Genomic DNA, 21749 nt, shown 5'->3' with positions numbered 1-21749 from the left:
ACAAGCGATGCGTTGCTGGCCTCTCCAGCGCTGAACAAGCGATGCGTTGCTGGCCTTTCAAACGCTGAACAAGCGATGCGTTGCTGGCCTCTCCAGCACTGAACAAGCGATGCGTTGCTGGCCTTTCAAACGCTGAACAAGCGATGCGTTGCTGGCCTCTCCAGCACTGAACAAGCGACGCGTTGCTGGCCTCTCCAGCGCTGAACAAGCGATGCGTTGCTGGCCTCTCCAGCGCTGAACAAGCGATGCGTTGCTGGCCTCTCCAGCACTGAACAAGCGACGCGTTGCTGGCCTCTCCAGCGCTGAACAAGCGATGCGTTGCTGGCCTCTCCAGCACTGAACAAGCGATGCGTTGCTGGCCTCTCCAGCGCTGAACAAGCGATGCGTTGCTGGCCTCTCCAAGCACTGAACAAGCGATGCGTTGCTGGCCTCTCCAGCGCTGAACAAGCGATGCGTTGCTGGCCTCTCCAGCGCTGAACAAGCGATGCGTTGCTGGCCTCTCCAGCGCTGAACAAGCGATGCGTTGCTGGCCTCTCCAGCGCTGAACAAGCGATGCGTTGCTGGCCTCTCCAGCGCTGAACAAGCGATGCATTGCTGGCCTCTCCAGCGCTGAACAAGCGATGCGTTGCTGGCCTCTCCAGCGCTGAACAAGCGATGCGTTGCTGGCCTCTCCAGCGCTGAACAAGCGATGCATTGCTGGCCTCTCCAGCGCTGAACAAGCGATGCATTGCTGGCCTCTCCAGCGCTGAACAAGCGATGCGTTGCTGGCCTCTCCAGCGCTGAACAAGCGATGCGTACCTGGCCTCTCCAGCACTGAACAAGCGATGCGTTGCTGGCCTCTCCAGCGCTGAACAAGCGATGCATTGCTGGCCTCTCCAGCGCTGAACAAGCGATGCGTTGCTGGCCTCTCCCAGCATTGAACAAGCGATGCGTTGCTGGCCTCTCCAGCGCTGAACAAGCGATGCGTTGCTGGCCTCTCCAGCACTGAACAAGCGATGCGTTGCTGGCCTCTCCAGCGCTGAACAAGCGATGCGTTGCTGGCCTCTCCAGCGCTGAACAAGCGATGCGTTGCTGGCCTCTCCAGCGCTGAACAAGCGATGCGTACCTGGCCTCTCCAGCGCTGAACAAGCGATGCGTTGCTGGCCTCTCCAGCGCTGAACAAGCGATGCGTTGCTGGCCTCTCCAGCGCTGAACAAGCGATGCGTTGCTGGCCTCTCCAGCGCTGAACAAGCGATGCGTTGCTGGCCTCTCCAGCGCTGAACAAGTGATGCGTTGCTGGCCTCTCCAGCGCTGAACAAGCGATGCGTTGCTGGCCTCTCCCGCTCTGAACAAGCGATGCGTTGCTGGCCTCTCCAGCGCTGAACAAGCGATGCATTGCTGGCCTCTCCAGTGCTGAACAAGCGATGCGTTGCTGGCCTCTCCAGCGCTGAACAAGCGATGCGTTGCTGGCCTCTCCAGCGCTGAACAAGCGATGCGTTGCTGGCCTCTCCAGCGCTGAACAAGCGATGCGTTGCTGGCCTCTCCAGCACTTAACAAGCGATGCGTTGCTGGCCTCTCCAGCGCTGAACAAGTGATGCGTTGCTGGCCTCTCCCGCTCTGAACAAGCGATGCGTTGCTGGCCTCTCCAGCACTTAACAAGCGATGCGTTGCTGGCCTCTCCAGCACTTAACAAGCGATGCGTTGCTGGCCTCTCCCGCTCTGAACAAGCGATGCGTTGCTGGCCTCTCCCGCTCTGAACAAGCGATGCGTTGCTGGCCTCTCCAGCGCTGAACAAGCGATGCATTGCTGGCCTCTCCAGCGCTGAACAAGCGATGCGTTGCTGGCCTCTCCAGCGCTGAACAAGCGATGCGTTGCTGGCCTCTCCAGCGCTGAACAAGCGATGCGTTGCTGGCCTCTCCAGCACTGAACAAGAGATGTGTTGCTGGCCTCTCCAGCGCTGAACAAGCGATGCGTTGCTGGCCTCTCCAGCGCTGAACAAGCGATGCGTTGCTGGCCTCTCCAGCGCTGAACAAGCGACGCGTTGCTGGCCTCTCCAGCGCTGAACAAGTGATGCGTTGGTGGCCTCTCCAGCGCTGAACAAGAGATGCGTTGCTGGCCTCTCCAGCGCTGAACAAGCGATGCATTGCTGGCCTCTCCAGCGGTGAACAAGCGATGCGTTGCTGGCCTCTCCAGCGGTGAACAAGCGATGCGTTGCTGGCCTCTCCAGCACTGAACAAGCGATGCGTTGCTGGCCTCTCCAGCGCTGAACGTTGCTGGCCTCTCCAGCACTGAACAAGCGATGCGTTTCTGGCCTCTCCAGCACTGAACAAGCGATGCGTTGCTGGCCTCTCCCGATCTGAACAAGCGATGCGTTGCTGGCCTCTCCAGCGCTGAACAAGCGATGCGTTTCTGGCCTCTCCAGCGCTGAACAAGCGATGCGTTTCTGGCCTCTCCAGCACTGAACAAGCGATGCGTTGCTGGCCTCTCCAGCGGTGAACAAGCGATTGGTTACTGGCCTCTCCAGCACTAAACAAGCGATGCGTTGCTGGCCTCTCCAGCGCTGAACAAGCGATGCGTTGCTGGCCTCTCCAGCGCTGAACAAGCGATGCGTTGCTGGCCTCTCCAGCGCTGAACAAGCGATGCGTTGCTGGCCTCTCCAGCGCTGAACAAGCGATGCGTTGCTGGCCTCTTCCAGCACTGAACAAGCGATGCGTTGCTGGCCTCTCCCAGCGCTGAACAAGCGACGCGTTGCTGGCCTCTCCCGCTCTGAACAAGCGATGCGTTGCTGGCCTCTCCCGCTCTGAACAAGCGATGCGTTGCTGGCCTCTCCAGCACTGAACAAGCGATGCGTTGCTGGCCTCTCCAGCGCTGAACAAGCGATGCGTTGCTGGCCTCTCCAGCGCTGAACAAGCGATGCATTGCTGGCCTCTCCAGCGCTGAACAAGCGATGCGTTGCTGGCCTCTCCAGCGCTGAACAAGCGATGCGTTGCTGGCCTCTCCAGCGCTGAACAAGCGATGCATTGCTGGCCTCTCCAGCGGTGAACAAGCGATGCGTTGCTGGCCTCTCCAGCGGTGAACAAGCGATGCGTTGCTGGCCTCTCCAGCACTGAACAAGCGATGCGTTGCTGGCCTCTCCAGCGCTGAACAAGCGATGCGTTGCTGGCCTCTCCAGCGCTGAACAAGCGATGTGTTGCTGGCCTCTCCAGCGCTGAACAAGCGATGCGTTGCTGGCCTCTCCAGCGCTGAACAAGCGATGCGTTGCTGGCCTCTCCAGCACTGAACAAGCGATGCGTTGCTGGCCTCTCCAGCGCTGAACAAGCGATGCGTTGCTGGCCTCTCCAGCGCTGAACAAGCGATGCGTACCTGGCCTCTCCAGCGCTGAACAAGCGATGCGTTGCTGGCCTCTCCAGCGCTGAACAAGCGATGCGTTGCTGGCCTCTCCAGCGCTGAACAAGCGATGCGTTGCTGGCCTCTCCAGCGCTGAACAAGCGATGCGTTGCTGGCCTCTCCAGCGCTGAACAAGCGATGCGTTGCTGGCCTCTCCAGCGCTGAACAAGCGATGCGTTGCTGGCCTCTCCAGCGCTGAACAAGCGATGCGTTGCTGGCCTCTCCAGCGCTGAACAAGCGATGCGTTGCTGGCCTCTCCAGCGCTGAACAAGCGATGCGTTGCTGGCCTCTCCCGCTCTGAACAAGCGATGCGTTGCTGGCCTCTCCCGCTCTGAACAAGCGATGCGTACCTGGCCTCTCCAGCACTGAACAAGCGATGCGTTGCTGGCCTCTCCAGCGCTGAACAAGCGATGCGTTGCTGGCCTCTCCAGCGCTGAACAAGCGATGCGTTGCTGGCCTCTCCAGCGCTGAACAAGCGATGCGTTGCTGGCCTCTCCAGCGCTGAACAAGCGATGCGTTGCTGGCCTCTCCAGCGCTGAACAAGCGATGCGTTGCTGGCCTCTCCAGCGCTGAACAAGCGATGCGTTGCTGGCCTCTCCAGCGCTGAACAAGCGATGCGTTGCTGGCCTCTCCAGCGCTGAACAAGCGATGCGTTGCTGGCCTCTCCAGCACTGAACAAGCGATGCGTTGCTGGCCTCTCCAGCGGTGAACAAGCGATGCGTTGCTGGCCTCTCCAGCGCTGAACAAGCGATGCGTTGCTGGCCTCTCCAGCGCTGAACAAGCGATGCATTGCTGGCCTCTCAAACGCTGAACAAGCGATGCGTTGCTGGCCTCTCCAGCATTGAACAAGCGATGCGTACCTGGCCTCTCCAGCACTGAACAAGCGATGCGTTGCTGGCCTCTCCAGCGCTGAACAAGCGATGCGTTGCTGGCCTCTCCAGCGCTGAACAAGCGATGCGTTGCTGGCCTCTCCAGCGCTGAACAAGCGATGCGTTGCTGGCCTCTCCAGCGCTGAACAAGCGATGCGTTGCTGGCCTCTCCAGCGCTGAACAAGCGATGCGTTGCTGGCCTCTCCAGCGCTGAACAAGCGATGCGTTGCTGGCCTCTCCAGCGCTGAACAAGCGATGCGTTGCTGGCCTCTCCAGCGCTGAACAAGCGATGCGTTGCTGGCCTCTCCAGCGCTGAACAAGCGATGCGTTGCTGGCCTCTCCAGCGCTGAACCAGTGATGCGTTGCTGGCCTCTCCAGCGCTGAACAAGCGATGCGTTGCTGGCCTCTCCAGCGCTGAACAAGCGATGCGTTGCTGGCCTCTCCAGCGCTGAACAAGCGATGCGTTGCTGGCCTCTCCAGCGCTGAACAAGCGATGCGTTGCTGGCCTCTCCAGCGCTGAACAAGCGATGCGTTGCTGGCCTCTCCAGCGCTGAACAAGCGATGCGTTGCTGGCCTCTCCAGCGCTGAACAAGCGATGCGTTGCTGGCCTCTCCAGCGCTGAACAAGCGATGCGTTGCTGGCCTCTCCAGCGCTGAACAAGCGATGCGTTGCTGGCCTCTCCAGCGCTGAACAAGCGATGCGTTGCTGGCCTCTCCAGCGCTGAACAAGCGATGCGTTGCTGGCCTCTCCAGCATTGAACAAGCGATGCGTTGCTGGCCTCTCCCGCGCTGAACAAGCGATGCGTTGCTGGCCTCTCCAGCGTTGAACAAGCGATGCGTTGCTGGCCTCTCCAGCGCTGAACAAGCGATGCGTTGCTGGCCTCTCCAGCGCTGAACAAGCGATGCGTTGCTGGCCTCTCCAGCGCTGAACAAGCGATGCGTTGCTGGCCTCTCCAGCGCTGAACAAGCGATGCGTTGCTGGCCTCTCCAGCGCTGAACAAGCGATGCGTTGCTGGCCTCTCCAGCACTGAACAAGCGATGCGTTGCTGGCCTCTCCAGCGGTGAACAAGCGATGCGTTGCTGGCCTCTCCAGCGCTGAACAAGCGATGCGTTGCTGGCCTCTCCAGCGCTGAACAAGCGATGCGTTGCTGGCCTCTCCAGCGCTGAACAAGCGATGCGTTGCTGGCCTCTCCAGCGCTGAACAAGCGATGCGTTGCTGGCCTCTCCAGCGCTGAACAAGCGATGCGTTGCTGGCCTCTCCAGCGCTGAACAAGCGATGCGTTGCTGGCCTCTCCAGCGCTGAACCAGTGATGCGTTGCTGGCCTCTCCAGCGCTGAACAAGCGATGCGTTGCTGGCCTCTCCAGCGCTGAACAAGCGATGCGTTGCTGGCCTCTCCAGCGCTGAACAAGCGATGCGTTGCTGGCCTCTCCAGCGCTGAACAAGCGATGCGTTGCTGGCCTCTCCAGCGCTGAACAAGCGATGCGTTGCTGGCCTCTCCAGCGCTGAACAAGCGATGCGTTGCTGGCCTCTCCAGCGCTGAACAAGCGATGCGTTGCTGGCCTCTCCAGCGCTGAACAAGCGATGCGTTGCTGGCCTCTCCAGCGCTGAACAAGCGATGCGTTGCTGGCCTCTCCAGCGCTGAACAAGCGATGCGTTGCTGGCCTCTCCAGCGCTGAACAAGCGATGCGTTGCTGGCCTCTCCAGCATTGAACAAGCGATGCGTTGCTGGCCTCTCCCGCGCTGAACAAGCGATGCGTTGCTGGCCTCTCCAGCGTTGAACAAGCGATGCGTTGCTGGCCTCTCCAGCGCTGAACAAGCGATGCGTTGCTGGCCTCTCCAGCGCTGAACAAGCGATGCGTTGCTGGCCTCTCCAGCGCTGAACAAGCGATGCGTTGCTGGCCTCTCCAGCGCTGAACAAGCGATGCGTTGCTGGCCTCTCCAGCGCTGAACAAGCGATGCGTTGCTGGCCTCTCCAGCACTGAACAAGCGATGCGTTGCTGGCCTCTCCAGCGGTGAACAAGCGATGCGTTGCTGGCCTCTCCAGCGCTGAACAAGCGATGCGTTGCTGGCCTCTCCAGCGCTGAACAAGCGATGCGTTGCTGGCCTCTCCAGCATTGAACAAGCGATGCGTTGCTGGCCTCTCCAGCGCTGAACAAGCGATGCGTTGCTGGCCTCTCCAGCGCTGAACAAGCGATGCGTACCTGGCCTCTCCAGCACTGAACAAGCGATGCGTTGCTGGCCTCTCCAGCACTGAACAAGCGATGCGTTGCTGGCCTCTCCAGCGTTGAACAAGCGATGCGTTGCTGGCCTCTCCAGCGCTGAACAAGCGACGCGTTGCTGGCCTCTCCAGCGCTGAACAAGCGATGCATTGCTGGCCTCTCAAACGCTGAACAAGCGATGCGTTGCTGGCCTCTCCAGCATTGAACAAGCGATGCGTTGCTGGCCTCTCCAGCGCTGAACAAGCGATGCGTTGCTGGCCTCTCCAGCGCTGAACAAGCGATGCGTTGCTGGCCTCTCCAGCACTGAACAAGCGATGCGTTGCTGGCCTCTCCAGCGCTGAACAAGCGATGCGTTGCTGGCCTCTCCAGCGCTGAACAAGCGATGCGTTGCTGGCCTCTCCAGCGTTGAACAAGCGATGCGTTGCTGGCCTCTCCAGCGCTGAAGAAGCGATGCGTTGCTGGCCTCTCCAGCGCTGAACAAGCGATGCATTGCTGGCCTCTCCAGCACTGAACAAGCGATGCGTTGCTGGCCTCTCCCGATCTGAACAAGCGATGCGTTGCTGGCCTCTCCCAGCATTGAACAAGCGATGCGTTGCTGGCCTCTCCAGCGCTGAACAAGCGATGCGTTGCTGGCCTCTCCAGCGCTGAACAAGCGATGCGTTGCTGGCCTCTCCAGCGCTGAACAAGCGATGCGTTGCTGGCCTCTCCAGCGCTGAACAAGCGATGCGTACCTGGCCTCTCCAGCGCTGAACAAGCGATGCGTTGCTGGCCTCTCCAGCGCTGAACAAGCGATGCGTTGCTGGCCTCTCCAGCGCTGAACAAGCGATGCGTTGCTGGCCTCTCCAGCGCTGAACAAGCGATGCGTTGCTGGCCTCTCCAGCACTGAACAAGCGATGCGTTGCTGGCCTCTCCAGCGCTGAACAAGCGACGCGTTGCTGGCCTCTCCAGCGCTGAACAAGCGATGCGTTGCTGGCCTCTCCAGCGCTGAACAAGCGATGCGTTGCTGGCCTCTCCAGCGCTGAACAAGCGATGCATTGCTGGCCTCTCCAGCGCTGAACAAGCGATGCGTTGCTGGCCTCTCCAGCGCTGAACAAGCGATGCGTACCTGGCCTCTCCAGCACTGAACAAGCGATGCGTTGCTGGCCTCTCCAGCGCTGAACAAGCGATGCGTTGCTGGCCTCTCCAGCGCTGAACAAGCGATGCGTTGCTGGCCTCTCCCAGCATTGAACAAGCGATGCGTTGCTGGCCTCTCCAGCGCTGAACAAGCGATGCGTTGCTGGCCTCTCCAGCACTGAACAAGCGATGCGTTGCTGGCCTCTCCAGCGCTGAACAAGCGATGCGTTGCTGGCCTCTCCAGCGCTGAACAAGCGATGCGTTGCTGGCCTCTCCAGCGCTGAACAAGCGATGCGTACCTGGCCTCTCCAGCGCTGAACAAGCGATGCGTTGCTGGCCTCTCCAGCGCTGAACAAGCGATGCGTTGCTGGCCTCTCCAGCGCTGAACAAGCGATGCGTTGCTGGCCTCTCCAGCGCTGAACAAGCGATGCGTTGCTGGCCTCTCCAGCGCTGAACAAGTGATGCGTTGCTGGCCTCTCCAGCGCTGAACAAGCGATGCGTTGCTGGCCTCTCCCGCTCTGAACAAGCGATGCGTTGCTGGCCTCTCCAGCGCTGAACAAGCGATGCATTGCTGGCCTCTCCAGTGCTGAACAAGCGATGCGTTGCTGGCCTCTCCAGCGCTGAACAAGCGATGCGTTGCTGGCCTCTCCAGCGCTGAACAAGCGATGCGTTGCTGGCCTCTCCAGCGCTGAACAAGCGATGCGTTGCTGGCCTCTCCAGCACTTAACAAGCGATGCGTTGCTGGCCTCTCCAGCGCTGAACAAGTGATGCGTTGCTGGCCTCTCCCGCTCTGAACAAGCGATGCGTTGCTGGCCTCTCCAGCACTTAACAAGCGATGCGTTGCTGGCCTCTCCAGCACTTAACAAGCGATGCGTTGCTGGCCTCTCCCGCTCTGAACAAGCGATGCGTTGCTGGCCTCTCCCGCTCTGAACAAGCGATGCGTTGCTGGCCTCTCCAGCGCTGAACAAGCGATGCATTGCTGGCCTCTCCAGCGCTGAACAAGCGATGCGTTGCTGGCCTCTCCAGCGCTGAACAAGCGATGCGTTGCTGGCCTCTCCAGCGCTGAACAAGCGATGCGTTGCTGGCCTCTCCAGCACTGAACAAGAGATGTGTTGCTGGCCTCTCCAGCGCTGAACAAGCGATGCGTTGCTGGCCTCTCCAGCGCTGAACAAGCGATGCGTTGCTGGCCTCTCCAGCGCTGAACAAGCGACGCGTTGCTGGCCTCTCCAGCGCTGAACAAGTGATGCGTTGGTGGCCTCTCCAGCGCTGAACAAGAGATGCGTTGCTGGCCTCTCCAGCGCTGAACAAGCGATGCATTGCTGGCCTCTCCAGCGGTGAACAAGCGATGCGTTGCTGGCCTCTCCAGCGCTGAACAAGCGATGCGTTGCTGGCCTCTCCAGCGCTGAACAAGCGATGCGTTGCTGGCCTCTCCAGCATTGAACAAGCGATGCGTTGCTGGCCTCTCCAGCGCTGAACAAGCGATGCGTTGCTGGCCTCTCCAGCGCTGAACAAGCGATGCGTACCTGGCCTCTCCAGCACTGAACAAGCGATGCGTTGCTGGCCTCTCCAGCACTGAACAAGCGATGCGTTGCTGGCCTCTCCAGCGTTGAACAAGCGATGCGTTGCTGGCCTCTCCAGCGCTGAACAAGCGACGCGTTGCTGGCCTCTCCAGCGCTGAACAAGCGATGCATTGCTGGCCTCTCAAACGCTGAACAAGCGATGCGTTGCTGGCCTCTCCAGCATTGAACAAGCGATGCGTTGCTGGCCTCTCCAGCGCTGAACAAGCGATGCGTTGCTGGCCTCTCCAGCGCTGAACAAGCGATGCGTTGCTGGCCTCTCCAGCACTGAACAAGCGATGCGTTGCTGGCCTCTCCAGCGCTGAACAAGCGATGCGTTGCTGGCCTCTCCAGCGCTGAACAAGCGATGCGTTGCTGGCCTCTCCAGCGTTGAACAAGCGATGCGTTGCTGGCCTCTCCAGCGCTGAAGAAGCGATGCGTTGCTGGCCTCTCCAGCGCTGAACAAGCGATGCATTGCTGGCCTCTCCAGCACTGAACAAGCGATGCGTTGCTGGCCTCTCCCGATCTGAACAAGCGATGCGTTGCTGGCCTCTCCCAGCATTGAACAAGCGATGCGTTGCTGGCCTCTCCAGCGCTGAACAAGCGATGCGTTGCTGGCCTCTCCAGCGCTGAACAAGCGATGCGTTGCTGGCCTCTCCAGCGCTGAACAAGCGATGCGTTGCTGGCCTCTCCAGCGCTGAACAAGCGATGCGTACCTGGCCTCTCCAGCGCTGAACAAGCGATGCGTTGCTGGCCTCTCCAGCGCTGAACAAGCGATGCGTTGCTGGCCTCTCCAGCGCTGAACAAGCGATGCGTTGCTGGCCTCTCCAGCGCTGAACAAGCGATGCGTTGCTGGCCTCTCCAGCACTGAACAAGCGATGCGTTGCTGGCCTCTCCAGCGCTGAACAAGCGACGCGTTGCTGGCCTCTCCAGCGCTGAACAAGCGATGCGTTGCTGGCCTCTCCAGCGCTGAACAAGCGATGCGTTGCTGGCCTCTCCAGCGCTGAACAAGCGATGCATTGCTGGCCTCTCCAGCGCTGAACAAGCGATGCGTTGCTGGCCTCTCCAGCGCTGAACAAGCGATGCGTACCTGGCCTCTCCAGCACTGAACAAGCGATGCGTTGCTGGCCTCTCCAGCGCTGAACAAGCGATGCGTTGCTGGCCTCTCCAGCGCTGAACAAGCGATGCGTTGCTGGCCTCTCCCAGCATTGAACAAGCGATGCGTTGCTGGCCTCTCCAGCGCTGAACAAGCGATGCGTTGCTGGCCTCTCCAGCACTGAACAAGCGATGCGTTGCTGGCCTCTCCAGCGCTGAACAAGCGATGCGTTGCTGGCCTCTCCAGCGCTGAACAAGCGATGCGTTGCTGGCCTCTCCAGCGCTGAACAAGCGATGCGTACCTGGCCTCTCCAGCGCTGAACAAGCGATGCGTTGCTGGCCTCTCCAGCGCTGAACAAGCGATGCGTTGCTGGCCTCTCCAGCGCTGAACAAGCGATGCGTTGCTGGCCTCTCCAGCGCTGAACAAGCGATGCGTTGCTGGCCTCTCCAGCGCTGAACAAGTGATGCGTTGCTGGCCTCTCCAGCGCTGAACAAGCGATGCGTTGCTGGCCTCTCCCGCTCTGAACAAGCGATGCGTTGCTGGCCTCTCCAGCGCTGAACAAGCGATGCATTGCTGGCCTCTCCAGTGCTGAACAAGCGATGCGTTGCTGGCCTCTCCAGCGCTGAACAAGCGATGCGTTGCTGGCCTCTCCAGCGCTGAACAAGCGATGCGTTGCTGGCCTCTCCAGCGCTGAACAAGCGATGCGTTGCTGGCCTCTCCAGCACTTAACAAGCGATGCGTTGCTGGCCTCTCCAGCGCTGAACAAGTGATGCGTTGCTGGCCTCTCCCGCTCTGAACAAGCGATGCGTTGCTGGCCTCTCCAGCACTTAACAAGCGATGCGTTGCTGGCCTCTCCAGCACTTAACAAGCGATGCGTTGCTGGCCTCTCCCGCTCTGAACAAGCGATGCGTTGCTGGCCTCTCCCGCTCTGAACAAGCGATGCGTTGCTGGCCTCTCCAGCGCTGAACAAGCGATGCATTGCTGGCCTCTCCAGCGCTGAACAAGCGATGCGTTGCTGGCCTCTCCAGCGCTGAACAAGCGATGCGTTGCTGGCCTCTCCAGCGCTGAACAAGCGATGCGTTGCTGGCCTCTCCAGCACTGAACAAGAGATGTGTTGCTGGCCTCTCCAGCGCTGAACAAGCGATGCGTTGCTGGCCTCTCCAGCGCTGAACAAGCGATGCGTTGCTGGCCTCTCCAGCGCTGAACAAGCGACGCGTTGCTGGCCTCTCCAGCGCTGAACAAGTGATGCGTTGGTGGCCTCTCCAGCGCTGAACAAGAGATGCGTTGCTGGCCTCTCCAGCGCTGAACAAGCGATGCATTGCTGGCCTCTCCAGCGGTGAACAAGCGATGCGTTGCTGGCCTCTCCAGCGGTGAACAAGCGATGCGTTGCTGGCCTCTCCAGCACTGAACAAGCGATGCGTTGCTGGCCTCTCCAGCGCTGAACGTTGCTGGCCTCTCCAGCACTGAACAAGCGATGCGTTTCTGGCCTCTCCAGCACTGAACAAGCGATGCGTTGCTGGCCTCTCCCGATCTGAACAAGCGATGCGTTGCTGGCCTCTCCAGCGCTGAACAAGCGATGCGTTTCTGGCCTCTCCAGCGCTGAACAAGCGATGCGTTTCTGGCCTCTCCAGCACTGAACAAGCGATGCGTTGCTGGCCTCTCCAGCGGTGAACAAGCGATTGGTTACTGGCCTCTCCAGCACTAAACAAGCGATGCGTTGCTGGCCTCTCCAGCGCTGAACAAGCGATGCGTTGCTGGCCTCTCCAGCGCTGAACAAGTGATGCGTTGCTGGCCTCTCCAGCGCTGAACAAGCGATGCGTTGCTGGCCTCTCCAGCGCTGAACAAGCGATGCGTTGCTGGCCTCTCCCAGCACTGAACAAGCGATGCGTTGCTGGCCTCTCCCAGCGCTGAACAAGCGACGCGTTGCTGGCCTCTCCCGCTCTGAACAAGCGATGCGTTGCTGGCCTCTCCCGCTCTGAACAAGCGATGCGTTGCTGGCCTCTCCAGCACTGAACAAGCGATGCGTTGCTGGCCTCTCCAGCGCTGAACAAGCGATGCGTTGCTGGCCTCTCCAGCGCTGAACAAGCGATGCATTGCTGGCCTCTCCAGCGCTGAACAAGCGATGCGTTGCTGGCCTCTCCAGCGCTGAACAAGCGATGCGTTGCTGGCCTCTCCAGCGCTGAACAAGCGATGCATTGCTGGCCTCTCCAGCGGTGAACAAGCGATGCGTTGCTGGCCTCTCCAGCGGTGAACAAGCGATGCGTTGCTGGCCTCTCCAGCACTGAACAAGCGATGCGTTGCTGGCCTCTCCAGCGCTGAACAAGCGATGCGTTGCTGGCCTCTCCAGCGCTGAACAAGCGATGTGTTGCTGGCCTCTCCAGCGCTGAACAAGCGATGCATTGCTGGCCTCTCCAGCGGTGAACAAGCGATGTGTTGCTGGCCTCTCCAGCGCTGAACAAGCGACGCGTTGCTGGCCTCTCCAGCGGTGAACAAGCGACGCGTTGCTGGCCTCTCCAGCGCTGAACAAGCGACGCGTTGCTGGCCTCTCCAGCGCTGAACAAGCGACGCGTTGCTGGCCTCTCCAGCGCTGAACAAGCGACGCGTTGCTGGCCTCTCCAGCGCTGAACAAGCGATGCGTTGCTGGCCTCTCCAGCGCTGAACAAGCGATGCGTTGCTGGCCTCTCCAGCGGTGAACAAGCGATGCGTTGCTGGCCTCTCCAGCGCTGAACAAGCGATGCGTACCTGGCCTCTCCAGCGCTGAACAAGCGATGCGTTGCTGGCCTCTCCAGCGCTGAACAAGCGATGCGTTGCTGGCCTCTCCAGCGCTGAACAAGCGATGCGTTGCTGGCCTCTCCAGCGCTGAACAAGCGATGCATTGCTGGCCTCTCCAGCGCTGAACAAGCGATGCATTGCTGGCCTCTCAAACGCTGAACAAGCGATGCGTTGCTGGCCTCTCCAGCGCTGAACAAGCGATGCGTTGCTGGCCTCTCCAGCGCTGAACAAGCGATGCGTTGCTGGCCTCTCCAGCACTGAACAAGCGATGCGTTGCTGGCCTCTCCAGCGCTGAACAAGCGATGCGTTGCTGGCCTCTCCAGCGCTGAACAAGCGATGCGTACCTGGCCTCTCCAGCGCTGAACAAGCGATGCGTTGCTGGCCTCTCCAGCGCTGAACAAGCGATGCGTTGCTGGCCTCTCCAGCGCTGAACAAGCGATGCGTTGCTGGCCTCTCCAGCGCTGAACAAGCGATGCGTTGCTGGCCTCTCCAGCGCTGAACAAGCGATGCGTTGCTGGCCTCTCCAGCGCTGAACAAGCGATGCGTTGCTGGCCTCTCCAGCGCTGAACAAGCGATGCGTTGCTGGCCTCTCCAGCGCTGAACAAGCGATGCGTTGCTGGCCTCTCCCGCTCTGAACAAGCGATGCGTTGCTGGCCTCTCCCGCTCTGAACAAGCGATGCGTACCTGGCCTCTCCAGCACTGAACAAGCGATGCGTTGCTGGCCTCTCCAGCGCTGAACAAGCGATGCGTTGCTGGCCTCTCCAGCGCTGAACAAGCGATGCGTTGCTGGCCTCTCCAGCGCTGAACAAGCGATGCGTTGCTGGCCTCTCCAGCGCTGAACAAGCGATGCGTTGCTGGCCTCTCCAGCGCTGAACAAGCGATGCGTTGCTGGCCTCTCCAGCGCTGAACAAGCGATGCGTTGCTGGCCTCTCCAGCGCTGAACAAGCGATGCGTTGCTGGCCTCTCCAGCGCTGAACAAGCGATGCGTTGCTGGCCTCTCCAGCACTGAACAAGCGATGCGTTGCTGGCCTCTCCAGCGGTGAACAAGCGATGCGTTGCTGGCCTCTCCAGCGCTGAACAAGCGATGCGTTGCTGGCCTCTCCAGCGCTGAACAAGCGATGCATTGCTGGCCTCTCAAACGCTGAACAAGCGATGCGTTGCTGGCCTCTCCAGCATTGAACAAGCGATGCGTACCTGGCCTCTCCAGCACTGAACAAGCGATGCGTTGCTGGCCTCTCCAGCGCTGAACAAGCGATGCGTTGCTGGCCTCTCCAGCGCTGAACAAGCGATGCGTTGCTGGCCTCTCCAGCGCTGAACAAGCGATGCGTTGCTGGCCTCTCCAGCGCTGAACAAGCGATGCGTTGCTGGCCTCTCCAGCGCTGAACAAGCGATGCGTTGCTGGCCTCTCCAGCGCTGAACAAGCGATGCGTTGCTGGCCTCTCCAGCGCTGAACAAGCGATGCGTTGCTGGCCTCTCCAGCGCTGAACAAGCGATGCGTTGCTGGCCTCTCCAGCGCTGAACAAGCGATGCGTTGCTGGCCTCTCCAGCGCTGAACAAGCGATGCGTTGCTGGCCTCTCCAGCGCTGAACCAGTGATGCGTTGCTGGCCTCTCCAGCGCTGAACAAGCGATGCGTTGCTGGCCTCTCCAGCGCTGAACAAGCGATGCGTTGCTGGCCTCTCCAGCGCTGAACAAGCGATGCGTTGCTGGCCTCTCCAGCGCTGAACAAGCGATGCGTTGCTGGCCTCTCCAGCGCTGAACAAGCGATGCGTTGCTGGCCTCTCCAGCGCTGAACAAGCGATGCGTTGCTGGCCTCTCCAGCGCTGAACAAGCGATGCGTTGCTGGCCTCTCCAGCGCTGAACAAGCGATGCGTTGCTGGCCTCTCCAGCGCTGAACAAGCGATGCGTTGCTGGCCTCTCCAGCGCTGAACAAGCGATGCGTTGCTGGCCTCTCCAGCGCTGAACAAGCGATGCGTTGCTGGCCTCTCCAGCATTGAACAAGCGATGCGTTGCTGGCCTCTCCCGCGCTGAACAAGCGATGCGTTGCTGGCCTCTCCAGCGTTGAACAAGCGATGCGTTGCTGGCCTCTCCAGCGCTGAACAAGCGATGCGTTGCTGGCCTCTCCAGCGCTGAACAAGCGATGCGTTGCTGGCCTCTCCAGCGCTGAACAAGCGATGCGTTGCTGGCCTCTCCAGCGCTGAACAAGCGATGCGTTGCTGGCCTCTCCAGCGCTGAACAAGCGATGCGTTGCTGGCCTCTCCAGCACTGAACAAGCGATGCGTTGCTGGCCTCTCCAGCGGTGAACAAGCGATGCGTTGCTGGCCTCTCCAGCGCTGAACAAGCGATGCGTTGCTGGCCTCTCCAGCGCTGAACAAGCGATGCGTTGCTGGCCTCTCCAGCATTGAACAAGCGATGCGTTGCTGGCCTCTCCAGCGCTGAACAAGCGATGCGTTGCTGGCCTCTCCAGCGCTGAACAAGCGATGCGTACCTGGCCTCTCCAGCACTGAACAAGCGATGCGTTGCTGGCCTCTCCAGCACTGAACAAGCGATGCGTTGCTGGCCTCTCCAGCGTTGAACAAGCGATGCGTTGCTGGCCTCTCCAGCGCTGAACAAGCGACGCGTTGCTGGCCTCTCCAGCGCTGAACAAGCGATGCATTGCTGGCCTCTCAAACGCTGAACAAGCGATGCGTTGCTGGCCTCTCCAGCATTGAACAAGCGATGCGTTGCTGGCCTCTCCAGCGCTGAACAAGCGATGCGTTGCTGGCCTCTCCAGCGCTGAACAAGCGATGCGTTGCTGGCCTCTCCAGCACTGAACAAGCGATGCGTTGCTGGCCTCTCCAGCGCTGAACAAGCGATGCGTTGCTGGCCTCTCCAGCGCTGAACAAGCGATGCGTTGCTGGCCTCTCCAGCGTTGAACAAGCGATGCGTTGCTGGCCTCTCCAGCGCTGAAGAAGCGATGCGTTGCTGGCCTCTCCAGCGCTGAACAAGCGATGCATTGCTGGCCTCTCCAGCACTGAACAAGCGATGCGTTGCTGGCCTCTCCCGATCTGAACAAGCGATGCGTTGCTGGCCTCTCCCAGCATTGAACAAGCGATGCGTTGCTGGCCTCTCCAGCGCTGAACAAGCGATGCGTTGCTGGCCTCTCCAGCGCTGAACAAGCGATGCGTTGCTGGCCTCTCCAGCGCTGAACAAGCGATGCGTTGCTGGCCTCTCCAGCGCTGAACAAGCGATGCGTACCTGGCCTCTCCAGCGCTGAACAAGCGATGCGTTGCTGGCCTCTCCAGCGCTGAACAAGCGATGCGTTGCTGGCCTCTCCAGCGCTGAACAAGCGATGCGTTGCTGGCCTCTACAGCGCTGAACAAGCGATGCGTTGCTGGCCTCTCCAGCGCTGAACAAGCGATGCGTTGCTGGCCTCTCCAGCGCTGAACAAGCGATGCGTTGCTGGCCTCTCCAGCGCTGAACAAGCGATGCGTTGCTGGCCTCTCCAGCGCTGAACAAGCGATGCGTTCTGGCCTCTCCAGCGCTGAACAAGCGATGCGTTGCTGGCCTCTCCAGCGCTGAACAAGCGATGCGTTGCTGGCCTCTCCAGCGCTGAACAAGCGATGTGTTGCTGGCCTCTCCAGCGCTGAACAAGCGACGCGTTGCTGGCCTCTCCAGCGCTGAACAAGCGACGCGTTGCTGGCCTCTCCAGCGCTGAACAAGCGACGCGTTGCTGGCCTCTCCAGCGCTGAACAAGCGATGCGTTGCTGGCCTCTCCCGCTCTGAACAAGCGATGCGTTGCTGGCCTCTCCAGCACTGAACAAGCGACGCGTTGCGGCCTCTCCAGCACTGAACAAGCGATGCGTTGCTGGCCTCTCCAGCGCTGAACAAGCGATGCGTTGCTGGCCTCTCCAGCGCTGAACAAGCGATGCGTTGCTGGCCTCTCCAGCGCTGAACAAGCGATGCGTTGCTGGCCTCTCCAGCGCTGAACAAGCGATGCGTTGCTGGCCTCTCCAGCGCTGAACAAGCGATGCGTTGCTGGCCTCTCCAGCGCTGAACAAGCGATGCGTTGCTGGCCTCTCCAGCGCTGAACAAGCGATGCGTTGCTGGCCTCTCCAGCGCTGAACAAGCGATGCGTTGCTGGCCTCTCCAGCGCTGAACAAGCGACGCGTTGCGGCCTCTCCAGCACTGAACAAGCGATGCGTTGCTGGCCTCTCCAGCGCTGAACAAGCGATGTGTTGCTGGCCTCTCCAGCGCTGAACAAGCGATGCGTTGCTGGCCTCTCCAGCACTGAACAAGCGATGCGTTGCTGGCCTCTCCAGCACTGAACAAGCGACGCGTTGCGGCCTCTCCAGCGCTGAACAAGCGATGCGTTGCTGGCCTCTCCAGCGCTGAACAAGCGACGCGTTGCTGGCCTCTCCAGCGCTGAACAAGCGATGCGTTGCTGGCCTCTCCAGCGCTGAACAAGCGACGCGTTGCTGGCCTCTCCAGCGCTGAACAAGCGATGCGTTGCTGGCCTCTCCAGCGCTGAACAAGCGATGCGTTGCTGGCCTCTCCAGCGCTGAACAAGCGACGCGTTGCTGGCCTCTCCAGCGCTGAACAAGCGATGCGTTGCTGGCCTCTCCAGCGCTGAACAAGCGACGCGTTGCTGGCCTCTCCAGCGCTGAACAAGCGATGCGTTGCTGGCCTCTCCAGCGCTGAACAAGCGATGCGTACCTGGCCTCTCCAGCGCTGAACAAGCGATGCGTTGCTGGCCTCTCCAGCGCTGAACAAGCGATGCGTTGCTGGCCTCTCCAGCGCTGAACAAGCGATGCGTTGCTGGCCTCTCCAGCGCTGAACAAGCGATGCGTTGCTGGCCTCTCCAGCGCTGAACAAGCGATGCGTTGCTGGCCTCTCCAGCGCTGAACAAGCGATGCGTTGCTGGCCTCTCCAGCGCTGAACAAGCGACGCGTTGCTGGCCTCTCCAGCGCTGAACAAGCGATGCGTTGCTGGCCTCTCCAGCACTGAACAAGCGACGCGTTGCGGCCTCTCCAGCACTGAACAAGCGATGCGTTGCGGCCTCTCCAGCACTGAACAAGCGACGCGTTGCTGGCCTCTCCAGCGCTGAACAAGCGATGCGTTGCTGGCCTCTCCAGCGCTGAACAAGCGATGCGTTGCTGGCCTCTCCAGCGCTGAACAAGCGATGCGTTGCTGGCCTCTCCAGCGCTGAACAAGCGATGCGTTGCTGGCCTCTCCAGCGCTGAACAAGCGATGCGTTGCTGGCCTCTCCAGCGCTGAACAAGCGATGCGTTGCTGGCCTCTCCAGCGCTGAACAAGCGATGCGTTGCTGGCCTCTCCAGCGCTGAACAAGCGATGCGTTGCTGGCCTCTCCAGCGCTGAACAAGCGATGCGTTGCTGGCCTCTCCAGCGCTGAACAAGCGATGCGTTGCTGGCCTCTCCAGCGCTGAACAAGCGATGCGTTGCTGGCCTCTCCAGCGTTGAACAAGCGATGCGTTGCTGGCCTCTCCAGCGCTGAACAAGCGATGCGTTGCTGGCCTCTCCAGCGCTGAACAAGCGATGCGTTGCTGGCCTCTCCAGCGCTGAACAAGCGATGCGTTGCTGGCCTCTCCAGCATTGAACAAGCGATGCGTTGCTGGCCTCTCCAGCGCTGAACAAGTGATGCGTTGCTGGCCTCTCCAGCGCTGAACAAGCGACGCGTTGCTGGCCTCTCCAGCGCTGAACAAGTGATGCGTTGCTGGCCTCTCCAGCGCTGAACAAGCGACGCGTTGCTGGCCTCTCCAGCGCTGAACAAGTGATGCGTTGCTGGCCTCTCCAGCGCTGAACAAGCGACGCGTTGCTGGCCTCTCCAGCGCTGAACAAGTGATGCGTTGCTGGCCTCTCCAGCACTGAACAAGCGATGCGTTGCTGGCCTCTCCAGCACTGAACAAGCGATGCGTTGCTGGCCTCTCCAGCGCTGAACAAGCGATGCATTGCTGGCCTCTCCAGCGCTGAACAAGTGATGCGTTGCTGGCCTCTCCAGCGCTGAAGGGGTAAAACAACTTACCCCCCTAGTTGGTCACCTTTCCTATATAAATACTTTCATCACTTTAGTCTGAGTTGCAGCCCGGAAATTCTGACTGCGCAATAGTAAAGGGGAATATTATATTAAAGCAGCAATATCACCCCCCCCCCCCCTCTATTTCCTTATGTGTATAAGTAAAGCGCGTGACATTGTATAATTCTACATTCTTACATAAGCTGGCAATCGTTTGGTGCTCCTGTTATCTGTCAACACCCTCCCCCCCCCTCCCCCTCCCCCACCCCCACCCCCACCACACACACGAGGAGATGTTCACCATGTGTAGCCGGGATCTCCTTTAGGGTGGGGGGACTTATCCCTTGGGGATTGGACACGGGGTGGGATCACCCGGTGGAGGGATACGGGAGGGTTGGCGTCCGCCGTGACGCAAGTAGAGTGTCTCCGCTAGGGAGGGCCGTTGACCTGTATATGTGTAGAAGTATTACTGCAAGTAAAGTCGTTTGGTTAAGTTATTCTGTCGTGTGTTGGTATTTACCGTGTATACGTCCTGCGAAGGCCCACTCCCCCCTCTGGCGGGAGCTGTCGCAGGTGGAGGCGCTGCACCCCTTATAATCATTACGCGCGTACCCCAGGCTCTCCGTGGCAGAGACTTAGGCCCTGCGAGCCTACAGGTGACACAGCATATAGTAGCGGCCTGCGTTTCATAGGAACCAGGGCTACACGTGTATTCTTTTATTTCACGCACTTTAAGACCTCCCATCTTGCCCTTTTTAACGCAGCTTTTATTTGTAGAATCCGACGCTCGGTTCAGGAGATATAAGCGTCTGTACGATGCAGAGGGTCAAGCGTAAAGCTACCCAGAATCCATTGCGGTCTAAAGGTTACCATGGTAACCCCAGAAGCCAGAGATTAAGCATGGGTTTTTTAACACTAGAAAAACACCTTAACCAAAGAAGAACAGCAGGACATGAGCTCACTCCGTGGGCAAGACACGGACATCACATTAGTTAAACTCAAAGAGGCTTCTGGGAGGATTGCTGGTGTAATGATGCTGAATATACACTACTGAACAATTGATGTGAAACAAACTGTGGTGGAAATGATCTTATGTTTATCTCTTTATCTGGGTTTGGCAAACCCCACAGCTGCTATTAACCCATTCCAGGCAATAAGGGCAAAGTATGCATTACACAAGCAATATGTTGCTGGGGCCGCTGGCACTAAAAGAGTTAAATGTGGAGAGCTGATAAACCTGCCCTAGTAACCAGAGCTGGAATGCGTCTTCGACTGAGTCACTGATTGAGCCATCTGTGCTGAAGCAGGGAAATCCTGACCTGTTGGTGGTCCTTGAGGACTGGAGTTGTCCGCCCCTGGCTTAGGGGAAGTTTTATTCTAAATACCCAGAAGTCTCCGGGTTAGTAGTTATATGTTTCTAAGAGGGACTAACCCTTAAAAGTATCCTGGGATCTTGTACACGTGTGCGGCCCAGACACACAGCCCAAAACATGACACTGCAGCCTGCATTGGGTTCGCGGAACCTTTATTCTAAATACCCAGAAGTCTCCATGTTAGTAGAGTTGGCCGATGTGGGCTAACGAGAGTTAACCACCCTACAAACAGTCTTACTCTTGGGCTAACAACAGCAATGTACTGTAGCTGGCTGCACCTTCTGTATCCCAAACAGCCCCCAGTGACAAGCCCCTGAAACCATAAGACAGCTGGCCTGTGATACCAGCCTCAGAGCCTCACCATCCACGCACAGCCAGCAGCACAGACTCACTAAGGCAGCCACGTCCACGCACAGCCAGCAGCACAGACTCACTAAGGCAGCCACGTCCACGCACAGCCAGCAGCACAGACTCACTAAGGCAGCCACGTCCACGCACAGCCAGCAGCACAGACTCACTAAGGCAGCCACGTCCACGCACAGACTCACTAAGGCAGCCACGTCCAAGCACAGCCAGCAGCACAGACTCACTAAGGCAGCCACGTCCAAGCACAGCCAGCAGCACAGACTCACTAAGGCAGTCACGTCCACGCACAGCCAGCAGCACAGACTCACTAAGGCAGCCACGTCCACGCACAGCCAGCAGCACAGACTCACTAAGGCAGCCACGTCCACGCACAGCCAGCAGCACAGACTCACTAAGGCAGCCACGAAGACTAATTCCCTTCTGTGTCTGTCATTTCAAACCAAGACCCCCTGCACACAAGCAGCGATAAGCAGCTAGTTTCACATAAGCAGGGAATAGGAGCCGGGTTACCTGGGCTGGAATAATAGGAGCCGGGTTACCTGGGCTGGAATAATAGGAGCCGGGTTACCTGGGCTGGAATAATAGGAGCCGGGTTACCTGGGCTGGAATAATAGGAGCCGGGTTACCTGGGCTGGAATAATAGGAGCCGGGTTACCTGGGCTGGAATAATAGGAGCCGGGTTACCTGGGACGGAATAATAGGAGCCGGGTTACCTGGGACGGAGCGGTGGCCCTCTCTCTGTGTTCTGCTGTCTCACGCAGGCACGACCGTCCGGGGAGTCACAGAAATCCGAGTGACTTTTCTAAATTTAGTCGCAGACCCCCATTGGCTGCTGATACCATGTCCTGGGAAGGAATGTCAGGCCACAGCGAGCCCTAGAGAAGGGGAGGGAGGGGGGGGGGGGTGCTACTAACCTCTCCAGTACCAAAGGGGGTCGCAATGTATGGAGGACTTCTCTGGCACTGCAGGGGTTAACCATTTCAATGCCAATATCTGAACTGTAAAGAT

The 21749-nt window shown here is 59.7% G+C and overlaps 1 protein-coding gene across 2 annotated transcripts in view; it reads right to left on the bottom strand.

Annotated features, from left to right (window-relative positions):
- STYXL2 (serine/threonine/tyrosine interacting like 2) overlaps positions 1 to 21521 on the bottom strand; it is a 79924-nt gene extending 58403 nt beyond the window's left edge. Inside the window, exon 1 of one of the 2 annotated variants that reach the window (XM_075593601.1) lies at positions 21455 to 21521. The gene's annotated coding sequence lies outside the window, so the exon portion shown is untranslated. Of the gene's footprint in view, positions 1 to 21251; positions 21356 to 21454 lie in introns of those variants that run through there. The other variant, XM_075593602.1, reaches the window with a different exon arrangement.
- Positions 21522 to 21749: the final 228 nt, after the last annotated feature.

This window comes from Ascaphus truei, chromosome 3 (assembly GCF_040206685.1).
Source record: "Ascaphus truei isolate aAscTru1 chromosome 3, aAscTru1.hap1, whole genome shotgun sequence".
Lineage (NCBI taxonomy): Eukaryota > Metazoa > Chordata > Amphibia > Anura > Ascaphidae > Ascaphus > Ascaphus truei.
The sequence above is the reverse complement of the archived record's forward strand: the minus strand, read 5'-3'. Positions and strand labels throughout refer to the sequence as shown.